Genomic DNA, 16,132 nt, shown 5'->3' on the forward strand with positions numbered 1-16,132 from the left:
AAATCTAGCATGCTGCAGGCTAGATTTAAAGAATTCAGTGTGTTTAAATCACTGTGGTGTCTTGAAGCTTAGGACAGCCTAGGACAGCCTATGGGCCATTTAGCCCCATTTCTGTGAAGAGAGAACAGATATCCATATTTTATCTAAGAATTGCATCAGAGGTGCCAAGGATGGGACAAAGACCAGTAGACCAAGAGATCAAACTCACATATCTACCCTTGAGGTCCCAATACAACAACCTGGCTAGTGTTCAGCTAAAGCTAGCCCCATCAGAGCTGAAACAATAATCGAGAACAACAGGAGAAATATGTGTTCATAGCAGTAAGTGAACTTGCAGATTGCATTCTTCTTAAGTGCTTGGCCTCAGACCAGAACTTTTTCATTTAAATGATATGTTGAAATACCACTTCCCCCACTGCTGTGGGCTAATTAACAAAAGCCTCATACTGGTATGCAAAGAGTGAACAGTTGAAAAAATAGACACATGTTGAGGCTTTTTCTAAGATAGTTCCTTCAGAAATTAGAGTTTCACTTCAAAAGAATTAGCTCCGAGTTGGCCTCAAGGTTGAATGGGGCCTTAAGCAACCTGGTCTAGTGGAAGGTGTCCCTGCCCATGGCAAGGGGTTGGAACTCGATGATCTTTAAGGCCCCTTCCAACCCAAACCATTCTATGATCTTACGATTTTATGAAATTTTATGCAAAATCTCCATTGAGCTTGCTTGTTTCCATCTTCTACAAAGGTTTTTCCTACTCATTTGTGACCCCGCTTCCCCATCTATCATTCCTTCTCAGCGATCTGAGCTGGTTTAGAATCTGGTAATACAGGTATCAACACCTAAGAGGACTCATCCATAGAGGACGGGAATGTAGAGCTAATCTTCAAAAAAACAAGTGTCAGTGCCCCTCAGTCACATTAGTAACTTTTTTGTTTCTGAACTAGAAGATTCTAATGTTTGTGTTAGCTTCTGGGCATTAAATGGATCAAAGAAGAGGGTTGGAGGTGACAACTTTTAGCTGAGGCACTCATGTTCTGGAGCACACAATCATCAGTTGATCAGTTGATCATTGTATTGCCACTCACGCCACTCATGGAGCTAAATATAGGTGGCAGCGTTCACATTAGTCTAGCATTACCTGACCGTCTCCTGCTGCAAGGGAAGATGCTACCATTATAGTGTTGTGAAAACAGAAGTTGAAGTACTTCAAGAAGAAGGCACTTACACATGCACAACTTCTAACTATGTCCTTCCCACTTCTTTCTGCATTGTCTACGTGGAGACATGTCTATGTGGTTATACTCTCATGTGCTGTGTATAGATACTGAGGGACTCCACAGGAGCTGACAGAGCTGGTTGCTTCTGTGACTGTAGGTAGGCCACATATCTCTGCATGGCATAGCAGTCTGTCAGACAAGCAAGTTTCAGGGTAGTACTCAGACACCAACTTCACCTGCATGTGTAATACTGGATGTAACATGTACATGAAGGGCTCAGAAAGCCCCCTCCTGGGACACAGATGTTCCCTCCTCAACACACACACCCCATCTTCAGATGTTTTCAATGCTTGTGTAAAGGTAGGTGCTACAACATGGCATTGGAAATCTTTTCAATGCAATAATGAATGCAATTAAATTTTAGGTTTCTAAAATTCTAAAGCAGATATCTGGCTTAGTGACCTGGATATTCATTAGTTCTGCTTTTTTTTTCTCTAGCATCTAAACCATTTTAAGTGGTAATTCACTCCCATGTAATTCACTCGATGTAGAAGAGGCTTCCTATTCCCTGTCCTTTGACCTACCTTTGATTTCTACTTCCAATTATATCTCATGCTTTGTAGAGGGTTTTGATTTATTTATGACATTTATTCTGTGATCTTTCTGTCTTTCAGATTTAATGTCAGGGTGAAGTCTTTCATGGTGTTGAGAACCTGCAACCTCAGACCCGATGTGAATTGAAGGCAGGGGAGTATGTGATGGGAACAGTGGGAAACATCCTTCTCACTGAGCTGGTGATGAGGCCCTGCACTGCATATCGTAGAAAAACAGGGGAAAGACTGGCAAAAAGAGACAGCTTTGGGGTACCTGGCAATGCCCCAGTGCCTGCGAGGGATCATGAAGGAGACGGACCCAGACCCCTCACAACAGCTCAGGGTGGGAGGGCAAAAGATAATGAACACGATCTGCAAAACAAGGGAGGTTCAGGCTGGGTGTAGGGAGAAACTGCTTCCCCATGAGGACAGTAAGGCAGTGGAGCAGGTCACTCCAGAGGGTGTGCCACCCCCATTCTTCGAAGGTTTCAAGCCCTGACTGGACCAAGCCCTGAGCAGCCTGGTCTGAACCCAGAGCTGGCCCTGCTTTGGACAGAGGGTCATGTTAGAGACCTCCTGAGGTCCCTGCCAGCCTAAATAGTCACTGCAGCACTATGATAGACGGGACATTTGCTTTCGCATCAAAGATACCAGGAATAATTCCTCCACTGGAGAAATCCAACATTGCAGCAGAGGAAGAAGGGACACGGGCTGTGTGTGAGGCCTGAGGGATCCTGGTCCTCTCTTCCCAGGACTGTGTGAGTGTAAGGCTTGACTGACCTATCATTTCTTTGGCAGTCTGTCTTTCCTCCCATGGTCCCTGCTAGCACTGAAGCTGTGGCTGCCACTTGCTGGAGTGGGAATGGCCTGGAAACTGCTCTCCCTCCTCTTTCAGGAGAGCTGGCAGCTCCCAGGTGAGAATCTCTTGCCCCTGTAGGGAGCAGAGGGGCTCTGGGCACTGTCTTCAGAGGCACTGGTCGCTGCCTCTGTCTCATCCTTCTGGGTCTCTGTGCTCCAGCCAGGGCCTGTCCAACCCTCAGCCAGGAGCAGAGCATCTGGGGGCACCAAAACAGCTCCAGCCCTTGGCATTTGGCACCTCCTTGGGGATGGGCTGAGGCTGGGACAGGCTGTTGGTCCCTAGGTGAGGACCAGGATCAGGCCTGGTGATGGGGAACAGTATAATACACAGCCCTGGGATGGCCACATGGGTGTTCTCAGGACCCTGACTGGCAACGTGGTCATTATGTGCTGGGCTGTCAATAAGTGACTGGTAACAAATTGTAGACAGAGAAGTAGTGGGATTTTTCCATTTCAGGTTAAAACCAGATATGGATCAGAGCCTTGCATATCCTGTGTTGCATTATGTCGTGAGCAAACAGAGTGCTGGCTGTGGGCCAGGAAGTAATTTTCCAGCCATTTTTCCAGCTGCAGACTGGAGTGCCTTGAATGTAGTCTTTATACTCCTCTAACATCAAGCCCTGAAACAAAGACTATGTGTGCTCTACAAAGACGTTTTGTTATAACTACGTGGATTGTGTTTACAGTTGGGATTACAGTACATGGGAATCAAGACACAAAAATATAAATGAGAAAACCTCTTTCTGATGATATTGAATAACATAACCCCTGTAGAAAATGCCATATACTTACACAGTCATCATGTGGCTTACTGGGAATGTTGAAGGTATTAGTCTCATAAGGGTCCCAGCACATCTGCAGTTATACCCATGAGTCTGTTTCAATATGGTACAAAGTGTTATGCATGTTTAGAGCCACATTAATTTTAGAGTTGCCATAGAAATTGCTGGCATCTCAATATTTAATTTCACTTAATTTTACAACAGGCCAAAATCCAGATTTCAAAACCTTCCTTTGAATGGAAATTCTAAAATTCTTAGGAAAAAATATTGTTTCTAAAAAAAAAAATCTGGAGTTCATTGAAATGTTTTGTTTTGCTTATTCAAAGCATCACAATGGTTTGTGTTGATTCATTTTGACACTGAACTGCAGATCACGGCTCTGCATTGTCTTGACGGAGCTGTAGTATTAAATCTCATTCATTCTGTGAGCAGGGTCTCTGGCTTGACTCCATCTTCTGTAATGGTCTCTGAATCACAGGCCTTCCAAGATAAATCCTACAGTTTTGTTCAGAAAGACATTATATGCATTACAGGAAAGGGATAATTTCAGCAAAAATGCAAGAGGAAGGAAGTCCACAGCTATAGACACAGAAAGCATAAAACATTAGGCAACGGTCACTATGTATTTGCTTATTCATGTCAACTCAAAAACTACCCCAAAACCCAAACAAACCTTCAGAGTTATTCAGGCCACAAACACTTTCTGACTTGTATCCAACCACCCAAAATTAAAGTATTTCAGTTTCATTTTTATGAACCTTTTTTTTTTTAATTAAAATTCTACCACATAGGGCTCTTTAAAAAGCATCCAATACAAAAAGTCAAGTGACAACAGAGACTTACAGGCATTACTTCTGTCTAGGACTTCTGACATGAAAATGGATGAAATGCTTTTAAATGCAGGAGTGCAAACTTGAGTGCTGGATAAGCATTCTCCTCTTCTCCTGCCTCTCCCTACACTGCCTTTGGTGATCCTTTTCTGCTGCTCATCAGCTGGAGGCTGCTGTCTGCCATGGTGGAGTGGTGCCCTGGCCCATGTCAGTCCAAGTGACTTCAAGTCCTATTATTTAAAGTATTTAGATAATTTGATACTTTTAAGCGAAATAAGTGAGAGAGCTTTTGACGGCAGCGGAGCTGGCAGATGGGATGGTTGGTGGATTGCATGGAGAGGCAATGGTAAGGAATGGGGTTTGAAACTTCTTCCACTGACACGGGTGCCACTGAGGGGAAAACGCTTGTTGCCATATTTTACTGAAGTGCAAGGTGAGTTTCTGCTGAATTGGTCCACAGTTTTTAAAAGGTCTGTTTTTCTGTCTTATCACTAGGTACTCCAAAATAAATAGGATTTTTTGAACAAAATGCGTACTCACACTGCAAAAAAGAACCAGTGAGTTGATGTTGACACATAATGACCTTCTGCAGGTATGTTGTAGGCTCTTATGTTTTTGTGATATGAGTAAATCTGCTGTGCATGCCAACGTGATTGCCTTCACTAGAGACAAAATATATATTGGTATTTAAAAGTAGCTAAGCACACTTAGTGCAGTGGGCTTTTGTGAGTATCCAGACTCCCTGTAAATTGGGCTGTTTCTACTGGTGGACAAACATGGAGTTAGGAGAGAAACTTCAGGAATCTGAGGCTACATAAACTGAATGGGGAGCTCACATACAAAGGTGAACACCTCCACTTCCCAGAGCAGAAGAGGTTTCCCATTTTGAACCCAAATCAGTCTTCAGATGCTGACTACATTTTTTGAATATGTTTCGTTAAAGGCTTTCTTTTTTTGTATAATAAAATAGCATTTTGGAAAGCATGCATATCAACTGCTTTTGCACAATCAGGCTCTTGGATAATGAAGAAGCCTGCCCTTTAAATCACTAAATGTTGTTTTCTTTCAGAGAGCAAGGTTCTGGTAAGCATAGCTATTCAGGTGATCTCTTGCAACTTGGAGGACTGCATAATCCTAATATTTATTAGTGTGCTGCTGTCAGATGAAAATAATCTTTATATGGATGACATCTACAAAGACTGTATACTTTTAATAACTACAGTACGCACCTTGACAAATACCAGTTCCATTTGAGTATGAGTTTGCAGACCCACCGGCCTACCTAGGGCCTTTCAAGGTATCCAGCCTAGCTGGTAGTTAGTAGGGGTGAAGAAGGAGAAGAATTCCTTCATGTCTTAATTTGGCTTTAAAAAAAACAACAAAAAAATTCAACATCAAATGATTTAGACTCATTAAGTGATAAGATAGGTACACAATACAATCAAATTCTGGGCATTTTAGTATTCTGTATGCGCCCGAAACACTGGAACACATTATATAATACTTGGTGTTCTGAGGTCGTAGAAATGTAAAAGTGGTTTAGTACTCTGACTTAAGAGTTTCAGAAGAGTGTACACTTCTAAGCAGGTCTCTGTTTTGTCACCTGATTTCTTCAGTGTAGCCTGCCTTGTTATACAAAGGCATTTCCTCTTCTTTCCCATATATCTTCTCCATATGACCCTATAAATACACTGCATCTTGTGGACTGTTTTACCTCATTCTGATACCTTGTTATACCCATGACAGAAAACTACCAGTAAGACCAGGAGAGCTCCTGATTCCAGGGACCTAATGATTCCAGAAATCCATTATATATCTTTTTTGCCTAGGTGTCTTTTCCTTTGTCTACAGAGATTTGGGTTGTTCTTTCATTCCACCTCTGTGAAAAACATCATATTCTTTTGTGTGTGTCATGTAGCAATTGACCATATTTTTCCTTTGTGGTGTTTCCTTTCCTTTTTTTTTTTTTTAGTTCAAACCTAAACTGTTACTGGGTGCATAAAACTGTATAGTTGGAAATGTTGTTGCCCTTGTAGGCTGCAGAATGTTTCTGTCATTAGAGCAGTGACTTGGGATTAAGGCAGTGCCACAGACTTCTTGCTTGCTACAGGAAATCTGTTGCCTGGCCTTATCCTGCCCAGCATGCTGTGTTCTCCTCTACTACTTCTCTTGCCTGTGCTGGATATAAGCTCTTTGAGGTAGGGGCTGCCTTTGACTAAATAGTTGGACAAGACAAAGCATGATGCAATCTAGATATTTTATGGAACCTCCAGGAACACAATCATGTAAACAAGACTGTTTTATATGAATCCGGATTTTATCATTTAGAGATTTACTGGCGCACCCCACTGGGGGGCTGAAATGCAATGTTCCTTATGCCATATGCATGCTGCAGAGTCACTGTGACAAATTGTTCAGGAGCTGGAGCTTTTGCCTTCCACAGAAGAAATATTGAGCTAAAATGAAGGCCACTAAATGTTTAATTACTGATACTAAACCATCTTTCATATATATTCTGTGAACATGAAACATATTGGATGGAGCTGCTGTCTGGCGCATTTTCTAATACGTGAAAGTGGTAAATCAGAACAGATGGGAGTATTGGAGTGGGAGAATTGCCCTATTCCCTAATTAACTTGATAACAATGCAGAAGAATAGCAATATTTGGGGTTTGTGGAAGTCTGTTGGTTTGATATTCTCCCAGATAGAAGACGGATAGCTAGAACATGAAAATTAGTAACCAGGCCGTATATACATTATTATATTACCCACTCATATTTATCAAAAAGAAGTTTATGACAGCTGTCTTTATGGTTCTCTTCTCCATCATTATTTCTTGAACCATCAGATATTCAGCTCTGATGCATTGTATAATGTGATTTTGTATATCAGCACAATGCCAGACATAGAGCTGCAGGAAACTACACTTTTTTTAATGATTTACTAAGAAAGATAGTTTCCTGAAAAAAGTTAAGAGTTGAAGGTGAATCAGATCAGTATTTCTAGTTCTAAAGCAACAAAATAGTTGAATGTCCTTTTGGACCATCTTATTCTTCATCTGGGAGAGCTAGATTCAAATCCTTTTGATTTTGACTTTAAAACCACACCTCTGGATTATTCATCTGTGTAAACAGGTGTGCACAAACTTTTACTGTCCTGTGGTTACAGTTCTGCTTTATGCACATGGTTAGAGGTGCAGCTGACCAGGAACTAGAAGCCCAGTATCTCACTCCTTGCATAGTCCTTCAGCTAGAACAGAACTAGCAGCCCAGAGTTTCCTCATACTACCTGTGGCCGCACCACCTTAAGACTCCTGCCAGTAGCCTAAGGTGTTATTCTTACCCATTTTTGGCTGAAAAGGCTAAGCATGACCAAAAGACGGCAATAGAAGGGAAGCAATCAGCATATACCCCATGGCTGAGTGGTTAAAATCCTTTTCTGGGAGGTAAGAGATGTGAATTCAAACTGCTGCTGCAGGCAGGGAATAAGATGGAGGTGGATTTCTTGAACCCTGGGCAAAAAGTCTCAAATTCACTGAATTACAGAACAAAATTACAGCTATTGTCCAACAGCTTGCTAAAGTTAAACCTTCTCCTCTTTTACCTTCCTTACAAATGCCTTTCAAAAACAATAAGGTAGGGTTTTTTAGATTGCATGGGAAACCTTCAGGTGTTCCATCCACCTTCTGTTATTGGCTTTATTTGGCAAGAAAAAGGAAACTTTTAATTCATTTTGATCCAAACCAAAATATTTTTTTATTTTATTCTGGCTTTATATCTAAAAATCCAAATTTTCTAACAGTCACAACCTTAGCAAATAGGAAAGCATGGGTTAAGTACCATTCCTCTTTTTAAAGGGTTTCCTCTGGGCAAGCTGCTAAGTACAACCACACACAAGTAAGATTCTGCTCTTGGTGTGATGCATAAGGAGACTGCGATGCGTAAATCAAACTTTCTAAAAACAGGTCAAGCAGCACAGTGAGCCTAGGCACTCCATTTCTGCTCTCTGAAGCCAAATGCACTGTTGGCAACTGGGCATTGTTGAGCCACAACTACAAACCTGATATCGCCTGCTAGCTGCAGGAAATGGGGAATACTACACGTATGAAGTTCAGGCATATTTTTCCTGAGTCATGATTATGTTAAATGCTTTTACTGGGTAAAAGTGGAAAAACAAAGCGGGGAGTGGAAAGGAAAAGGATTCTCTACTTCATTTAGAAAAAAAAAAAGCTTATGCTCTGGACAAAGAGGGTCGTTGCTTTCTACGCTGCTTCTCTCTGCCCATCACCCCCAGAATAACTTACAAATTGCTTTCAAGTGAAGCCTGACCCTTCTGTTTGGAATTGGTTTCATGGCACTAGAGCAATTATGGTATTTCAAGTATTTGCTAGCTGTAGTCTATGGAGCAATTGCTGATAATCTCTGACAAGCTCTTCAGCATCATATGCCTGGGACTAACCCTACAATGGAAGAAGGCTCAGCAGGCAGATGATGTGCTCATGAAGCTCAGGGAAGAATTTAGGGAGTGACCACGTCTATCGTATACACAGCTGAACTCATCTCAACACAAAGGCAACTGGACCACGACCTCTGTTTGTGATAAAGGGCTGGATCAGTTGAGTGGATCAGCTGATACACTGAGTTTTCCTGGAGTTAATTAAAAGAGTGTAAATGTCTTCCTGAGTTAGTGAGACCAGCATGGGGAAAGTGTATACATGGGTCAGCACAGAGTATAAAAACTGAATTATCGATAAAATTAACTTCAAAGAGAGCAATGTGTTTGAACTGGCCTCAACCCTTGTATTCCTTTCCAGTGACTGGGGATGCCCAACATCATGAAAGTGAGCACAGAGAGATTGGAAATGGCATCACATCTGTACTGTGATCCAATTGTGTGTTGCAATTGCTATATTGTGCTTGTATTCTGATTTCAGCACATTGCTGTATCACTGTTAAATCAAAATCCTGTGTAACAACAAATCTCTTCAGATATGTAAATGTTGTATTAAACATTAAACCCTCTTTGTGCAGAATATGGAAAAGAACCTGGTCAGAGAATATTGCAATCTGACACTGCTGCTGGGTTCTCCTCGTTATTTTTCACTGCTAAATCAAACTTGCAAAAACTGAAAAGCTCATTTTCTCTTTTCCCAATATTATGTTCTCAAGAAAGCTACTGAAGTAGTCAGAAAAATGTTTGCAATGAGAAATGGAAGTGTGCGCTATACCAACTCTGCATGAAGATGTGATCCACTCTAGGAGAAGTTCTAAAATTATGATTATTTCAGCTACTCTATTACCCTGCCTGAGACTGCATTACGGTTGCATCTTTGAGAGGAAACAGAATCTTCCTCAATGATCATCCAGCTTCTTCCTGGAGTGAAAGCTGACCTACTGGGGGAAGGATGGAATGGAGGGGCAGCAGTGGGATAGGAGCTCTTCTTCACCTAATTGCTGTTGACATGTCCATCCACATGAGAACTGATGTAACCTTTGTTTGTCTGTGAAATTTTTATGGCTATACTAATGAACATAAATGATTGCATATTTTTTAAATCCTGGCATTTTTTTTTTTGCACCAGTAACTTCCTGAATCAATTGTTTCTTCTTCACTCCTGTTCTATGATAAGCTTTTGGAGTAAGGATATGAAAAGATCAAGTACTGATTTTTGTGAGTTCTTATGATGCGGTGTTGGGAAAGTAAATGGTACGTCATACTTTAATCATTAATTATTAAATATTAACATGCTTTTCTTTTAATTGCTTTCTTGGTCACTGCGTATCTCGTTGAATGTATTTGAAATATATTTTCAGATATATTGGTCAGGTCTTTTTTTTCTCTTGTCTTTTTGGACAGAAAACATCTGCCGAGTTCTGAGCTTAGAATTTCTGAGTTCATGTAACAGCTTAATTATTGGTTTACTCAAAAGTATGCCTGTTTCTCAGTCTGTAGATGAGGACAACAGTTCTTCCAAAATCTCCTTCACAATTTAAAAGGATCAATTAACATTTGAAGATACTAACTGTGTAGGAGAGAAAAGTATTATTATTTGGAAGTCTTTTAAATATTGTTGCTCACCAGAGGTAATTAGAAAATGATGCACCCAGACCTGTGCTGAACTGTTTCTGAACAAATCTCTAAAAGAAATAGAGCTCTGATTTTGTTCCAACAGTTTATGGCTTACAGACAGTTTTGTATAATGCAGGAAGTATTTTAAAGTTAGAAAAACTTAATACCTTTATAAACACTATAATTTGTTTGACATATTCCAGTCAAAAGGATCCAAAAAGGTCTTTTTCCTAAAGAATTAAGTGAAATTAAGCTGAAGCTGGAAATGGTGCTAGAATCCCTACTAGAAAATAGTGATCTCTAATTGTGTTTCAACTACTATTTCCTGCAGGGCCACATTTTAAATCACTGAAAATCTCACTAGTATATACTTTGGTGTATCTGAGAGTGAAATAACCATGCGCAAAAAGTGATTTAAACACCCTGCCTTTTCATCTTTTAATTACTGCTCTTTTCTGATGATTCCAGACCATTTTTAGTGTACTACAAGCTTAGTTACACTACATTGCCACATTATTCTCTGCAGATTCATATTCCTTTAATGGTCTTCCAAAGTCCAAGAGGCAACATTTGGCAATATTTCATAATGTGGTGGTCACATCTGTTCAAGGAAGCATTTCAGCTACCACAATTACTTTGTGGCAAGAATGACACTCAAATTATTGTGCAAAAATGAGATATAGTATAAAATAAATGTATTCAATAAGCAAACAAAATACACAGAGTTCTATATGCAGGGATTTGACATTCTAGGATCCCTCACCCCTGCTTTATTTTCTGAATCTGTTGAATCAGACAAAGTTTAAAATAATGTTAAATAAGTCTTTAAGGCTTGGCAATGCTAAGTCTTGATGACTTAGTCAAGCTAGGTGCAGTCAGCCCTCACCAAAATTGATTTTTCCTGAACTACTCATTTAAAATGCTAGCTGGCCAGCAAACAGCATATATGTAATGCATTCTGTATCGACATCATACAGCTGATACGGAGCTCAACATGATTTTCGAGGCAAACTTGGAAAACTTCCCAAATAATGTCATAACATCGCTGAAAAGAAATAGCTCTACAGCATTGAATAGCTTTACTTGGTTGTGTAAATATTAGGAGAACTTTATGACGCAGAATGGATGTACCTAATATGCCATTCTTAACAATGTTGGTGCAGTGCCATACTCATCTTGGCATACCTTTTGCCGTCCCAGTATCCCTGGACCTTTAGTCTTCGTGGCCGTCTAGAAGTGACTGAAATGAAGATCTGAGAATCACCCACAACTGAATTTCTATCTCTAAACATGTGTAAGACTACACCCATTTCCTTGGAAAGGCTCACAGGCTAGGGGAGAGCTACTACGTGGTTTGACCAGAGTCAAGAGATGAGGTTGTACGAGAGCAGAAAGCTATCCCACAGGGTAGATACAACGCCACTTTGCCTTGAGGGACTACAGAGAAGCATGGCCAGCATGGTTCAGCATCTGATTCTTGTCTTTCACCTGTATGTGACACACTACAATGGAAATAGTCTGTTATCTTCAAGGAAGACAGACCTTATTGAGAACAAACAATCTGAAGCTGAATTAGGTCCAACAAGCTGTACTAGATATATGGGTTTTCTAAGCGCATGTTTTTATGCAAAGTGTTTACAAATGGCAATCTTTCACACCAATCCTAATTTCACATGATGGCGCATTAAGGATTTTCTCCAGGCTCTGTATTATTTGTATTTCCTAAAGGTTTAACAAGTTTATATGAGTCTCTCTTTGCCTGGAATCATAGTTGTGTTTTCCCAGAATAATGAAGCTGTTTCACAATCACAGGCAGACATGAGGCCAATAAGGTAACATTTTCCACATACTTCACATTCCAGCATCTTGGAAGGGAGCTTTTAGATATGGCTTCTTAAAAGCAGCTGGAGGTTTTAATTAAAATATCTCTGAATGTGGCTCTAAGTCTCAGGCAGTCTATTTCTTGAAACACTGAGTAATACTGATGTGTTGACAGAGTATGGCTATACAAATCCATTAGCAACAGTCAACACCTGTTCAATAGAAAGCAAGAAATGCTATTTTGCAGCTGCAGAAGTAAAAAAACCCCAAACAACCAAAACCAAAAAACCCAACCAAAACAAACAAAAAAAACCCACCCAACAAAACAATGAAAAATGTGAAAGTTTGAAACACTTTATTCTCCAATAACAAATTCAAGTGTCCATTTCTTTTTTACTTGCTTTTGCCCAACTTAAAACAAAACTTTCCAAGGAGCAGAAGTTCATATACAAATTCCCCGCCTCCTCATGCTGTCATTCAACTATTATTCTGGCCCTTTTTTTTTTTTCAAACAAAAAGGAGAAATTGCCTCATCATCCATGAACAACCAAAGGAGACTAGTGTTGGATTTCTTTAGTGTGGAAAAGTAGAAATTTGTGAAGCATAAGGGTTTTCCTATTAGCCATAAGATTCTGCGTCTCAAAGAGCCTATATACTGGCAATACTAGCAGTTCAGAGAAAGAGTTTCTATTTCCTCCAGAATGCACTAGAGAAGAACACCGGTCATTCCATTTGTGCATAGCCAGTGACCGTTTCAAAGCACTCCTTTTCAAGCTTTATTAGAATGGCTTATGAACTTACTGTGTGCTTCATGACTTTATTCTCTTAAACCTTCCATATTCTTATGGTATGTGAGGATCTCATATACATGCAGATCTGCATCCTTTCAAATTTGATACTGCAGGTATAAAGCAATGCAATTGCATGACTCTGCTTCTCCTTCATCTTTGTAATGTCAAAGTATTTACAGTTCTGCCTTTTCTGCGACTGAAATCTGTCATGTGGGGCCAATTCTTCTTCATAGGAGGTGTTATGTTTCAGTACGATGATTTGGCTTAGTAAGGTAGGCTTTTACCGTGGTTTTTCTTTTCCTGTTTTTTAATGGTGGTATGTGTTTACCTTAGAGAGAGCAAGGTCAGAAAAAAAAAAAGGCATAGTTTACTGTGGTCAGTTGTTCAGCTCCTGAGGAAGTTCATTCCATGGTCTGTGCATTATCTCCCGGAGACCTCTCCCCTGCAGAGAGGGAGGTGTTACCCACTGCTACAAAATTCCATTCTGCTTAAGCCCTGATGTTAGCTGCAGTTCTCACCCCAGAGCTTTAGCTGAGCTTTTGTATTTGCTCAACTTGAGCCACCAAATGCCTTGAAGGTTTTGTTGTTGCATAGATTGTCTGTGGAAAGTTGATGTCAAAAGCTGACGCAAGCTTGGTGCAGCCCATCTAGCCTGTGCTGCTGAGGGGAAAGCTCTCTATTAGTAGCAGTCCTCCACAATTTATCATCAGTAGATACCTTTTCAACAAGTAGAGGTTTTCCAGCAAAACACAATGAAACAGTTTTACCAAACTGCTAAAAAGTAGGCTTCTTATTTTTTTCTAAAGGCTCAAAACTTCTTGAATACTTTAATGCTTTTGAGTAATAAAACAGGGCAGGGATCTTGCATAGCACCTCTCTGCAAAAATGTTAAAGCTAGGATCTGATGGAATGAGTTAATACAGTGCCAACTTGGGCTAAATCTAACCACAGAGAGAACTGAGTACCTTGGATGGATGGCTGTCTCCAGCTGTAGACCAGGTAACTCATGACACTTGAGCTTTTTCTGGGGACAGCATGGGGAAAAGAAAGACTATTTTTGCAAAAATGACACATTCATGGGAATTAAGAGACCTTGCTTTCTAGGTCATTGTCTTTCACTAGAAGGCAATTGAAGCTGAGGTTTCCAGACAAGGCTTATAGCCACCTGGGCAAAAGGAAGACTGTTAGCCACTTTGCAATCAAGAATAAAAGAGTGCAGGCATCAAAGAATACATAAGAAAATGTAAGCCTGCTTTTGCAGCCTGATGAGGAAGCTATTTCCTGTTGAAAGTCAGTCCTGCAGTTGGGTTAATCCTTGCTTAGCTTCAGAGTTGAATGCTTCTGAGCGGGGGTAGACCCAAAGTGAGTCAGCTCCTTGGCTCGAAGTGGTGGTTGAATTTTACATGCTCCTGGGAGTTAGTTAAGCATTACTTCACACGGCTTATTTAAGGTTTTCAGGAGAGGTAGTGAACTGAATATAAGCTCCCACTGTCAAAAATGGCAAGTTCTGCTCTCATCTTAACGATCCTTCCACTTCCCTTGCCTCAAATCTCACCGGATCTCTTGTGAGTGGGGTTAACTCATCAGCCCCCTCTTTTCATGCAACATTATCCACCTGGACAAATTTGTACAGAGATAATGAACTAGATAGTCTTATTGAAGGTCCATTGAGCCACAAGCTGCTATGAATAAGGTGGGACCATGTAGCTGAGAGGGAGGGAGAGGAAGGGGAAAAAGAGCGAATTTGGAGGGAAAGTACATTTACCTGTTTCAGAGCCTACATACACTGGATAGATTGCATAGCTAAGGTAACTGCAACCTAAGGCACAGGCTGTTACTTGAACGTTTTAGGCAGGTACAAAACAACACAAGGGAAGCAGCCATGGTCTTTCCCTTGCCTTCTAGTCTGGCCTTTCCAGAGCTCTTCTCTTGTGCTGGCAACATGTGTGTACCCACAAAACAAACTGGAGGATCTATTGGGCTGAAAACTGACTAGGCAGCAAAAGGTTATTTTTTAGTTGGCTGTCACAGATAGATAGTAACTAAGGAGCAGTAATCATATATGAAGATACACTCCCACTAGGGAGTCTGCCACAGAAGTGGTGCCCCAGCACAGCGCCTCAAAAGTGAGTGGTGAACGCTGTATATCCAGAAGCAAACAAGTTCTCATCAGTCTGAAGCCAATTCATCCTGATGCAACTTTGTCTGTCCACTGCATACAAGATCAGAGAAGGATTAATAATGCTCTGTGCATATCAGGCTATTGCAGTTTTCTCTCCAAGGGGAAAGCAAGTGGGGGAGAACTGTTGCTTGCTTGAGTATACTTGCTGTGTTTATTTCCTGTGGACTACTTCCAAATAGGGAGCAATATGGTTATTATTTTTTGACGTTTCCCCATATCTCCTTTTCAAGAAGTTGTGCATAATACTTCTCTCCCAGAGTCCATAAGTACTTTTGTCTTTTATAGACACAAGGTCTCTGCCCCCCGTTTGTTATTGCTTATGAGGGCATACAGAAGACATTTCAGTTCTCTAATTTCTATATCATAGAAACATAGAATGGTTCCATAGATGGAAGATCATCTAGTCCAACCCCACTGCCATTGGCAGGGACACCTTCCACTAGACCGGGTTGCTCAAAGCCCCATCCAACCTGGCCTTGAACACTGCCAGGGATGGGGCAGCCACAGCTTCTCTGGGCAACCTGTTCCAGTGTCTCGCCACCCTCACAGTAAAGAGTTTCTTCCTAATACCTAATCTAAGTCTACTGTCTTTCAATTTAAAGCCATTCCTCCTTATCCTATCCCTACATGTCCTTGTAAAAAAAAGTCCCTCCCAAGCTTTCATGTAGGCACCCTTTATAATTTGCTTTGTCTTCTTCCATTCACTCACTGTAAATTAGTAGGCTCTGGGGCTCTGGGAACAGAGAATTGCTGTACCTGTGCAACAGGTGTAGCCCAAGAGTCTCTCTCTGACACAGGCACATTTTCTGTATGGGTTTTGGCACCACGGGTGACACTGGCAATCACTCCGGTCACATGTTCCAGCTCTTGCTGCCAATTTTTGGCCATCCTGTGTGCAGAGTCACTGTTGTCCCTCATTGTTGGGCACAAGAATGGATGTGGTATAAGCTGGGGCATGTTTTGGAGTTGGGAATTCCTTGGCTACTGCAGT

General features: G+C 40.9%; 1 long non-coding RNA gene across 4 annotated transcripts in view; it reads left to right on the plus strand.

The window, feature by feature from the left end:
• The window catches only part of LOC115604060, a 200,625-nt gene extending 190,588 nt beyond the window's left edge, over nucleotides 1-10,037 (plus strand). For 2 of the 4 annotated variants that reach the window (XR_003990115.1, XR_003990113.1), the window contains exons 6-7: nucleotides 1,889-4,869; nucleotides 9,092-10,037. This is a non-coding gene — a long non-coding RNA (uncharacterized LOC115604060). The remainder of the gene's footprint in view (nucleotides 1-1,888; nucleotides 4,870-9,091) is intronic. The other 2 variants (XR_003990114.1, XR_003990116.1) reach the window with 2 other exon arrangements.
• The last annotated feature ends 6,095 nt before the right edge of the window (nucleotides 10,038-16,132 follow it).

Source organism: Strigops habroptila, chromosome 2 (genome assembly GCF_004027225.2).
Source record: "Strigops habroptila isolate Jane chromosome 2, bStrHab1.2.pri, whole genome shotgun sequence".
Taxonomy (NCBI): domain Eukaryota; kingdom Metazoa; phylum Chordata; class Aves; order Psittaciformes; family Psittacidae; genus Strigops; species Strigops habroptila.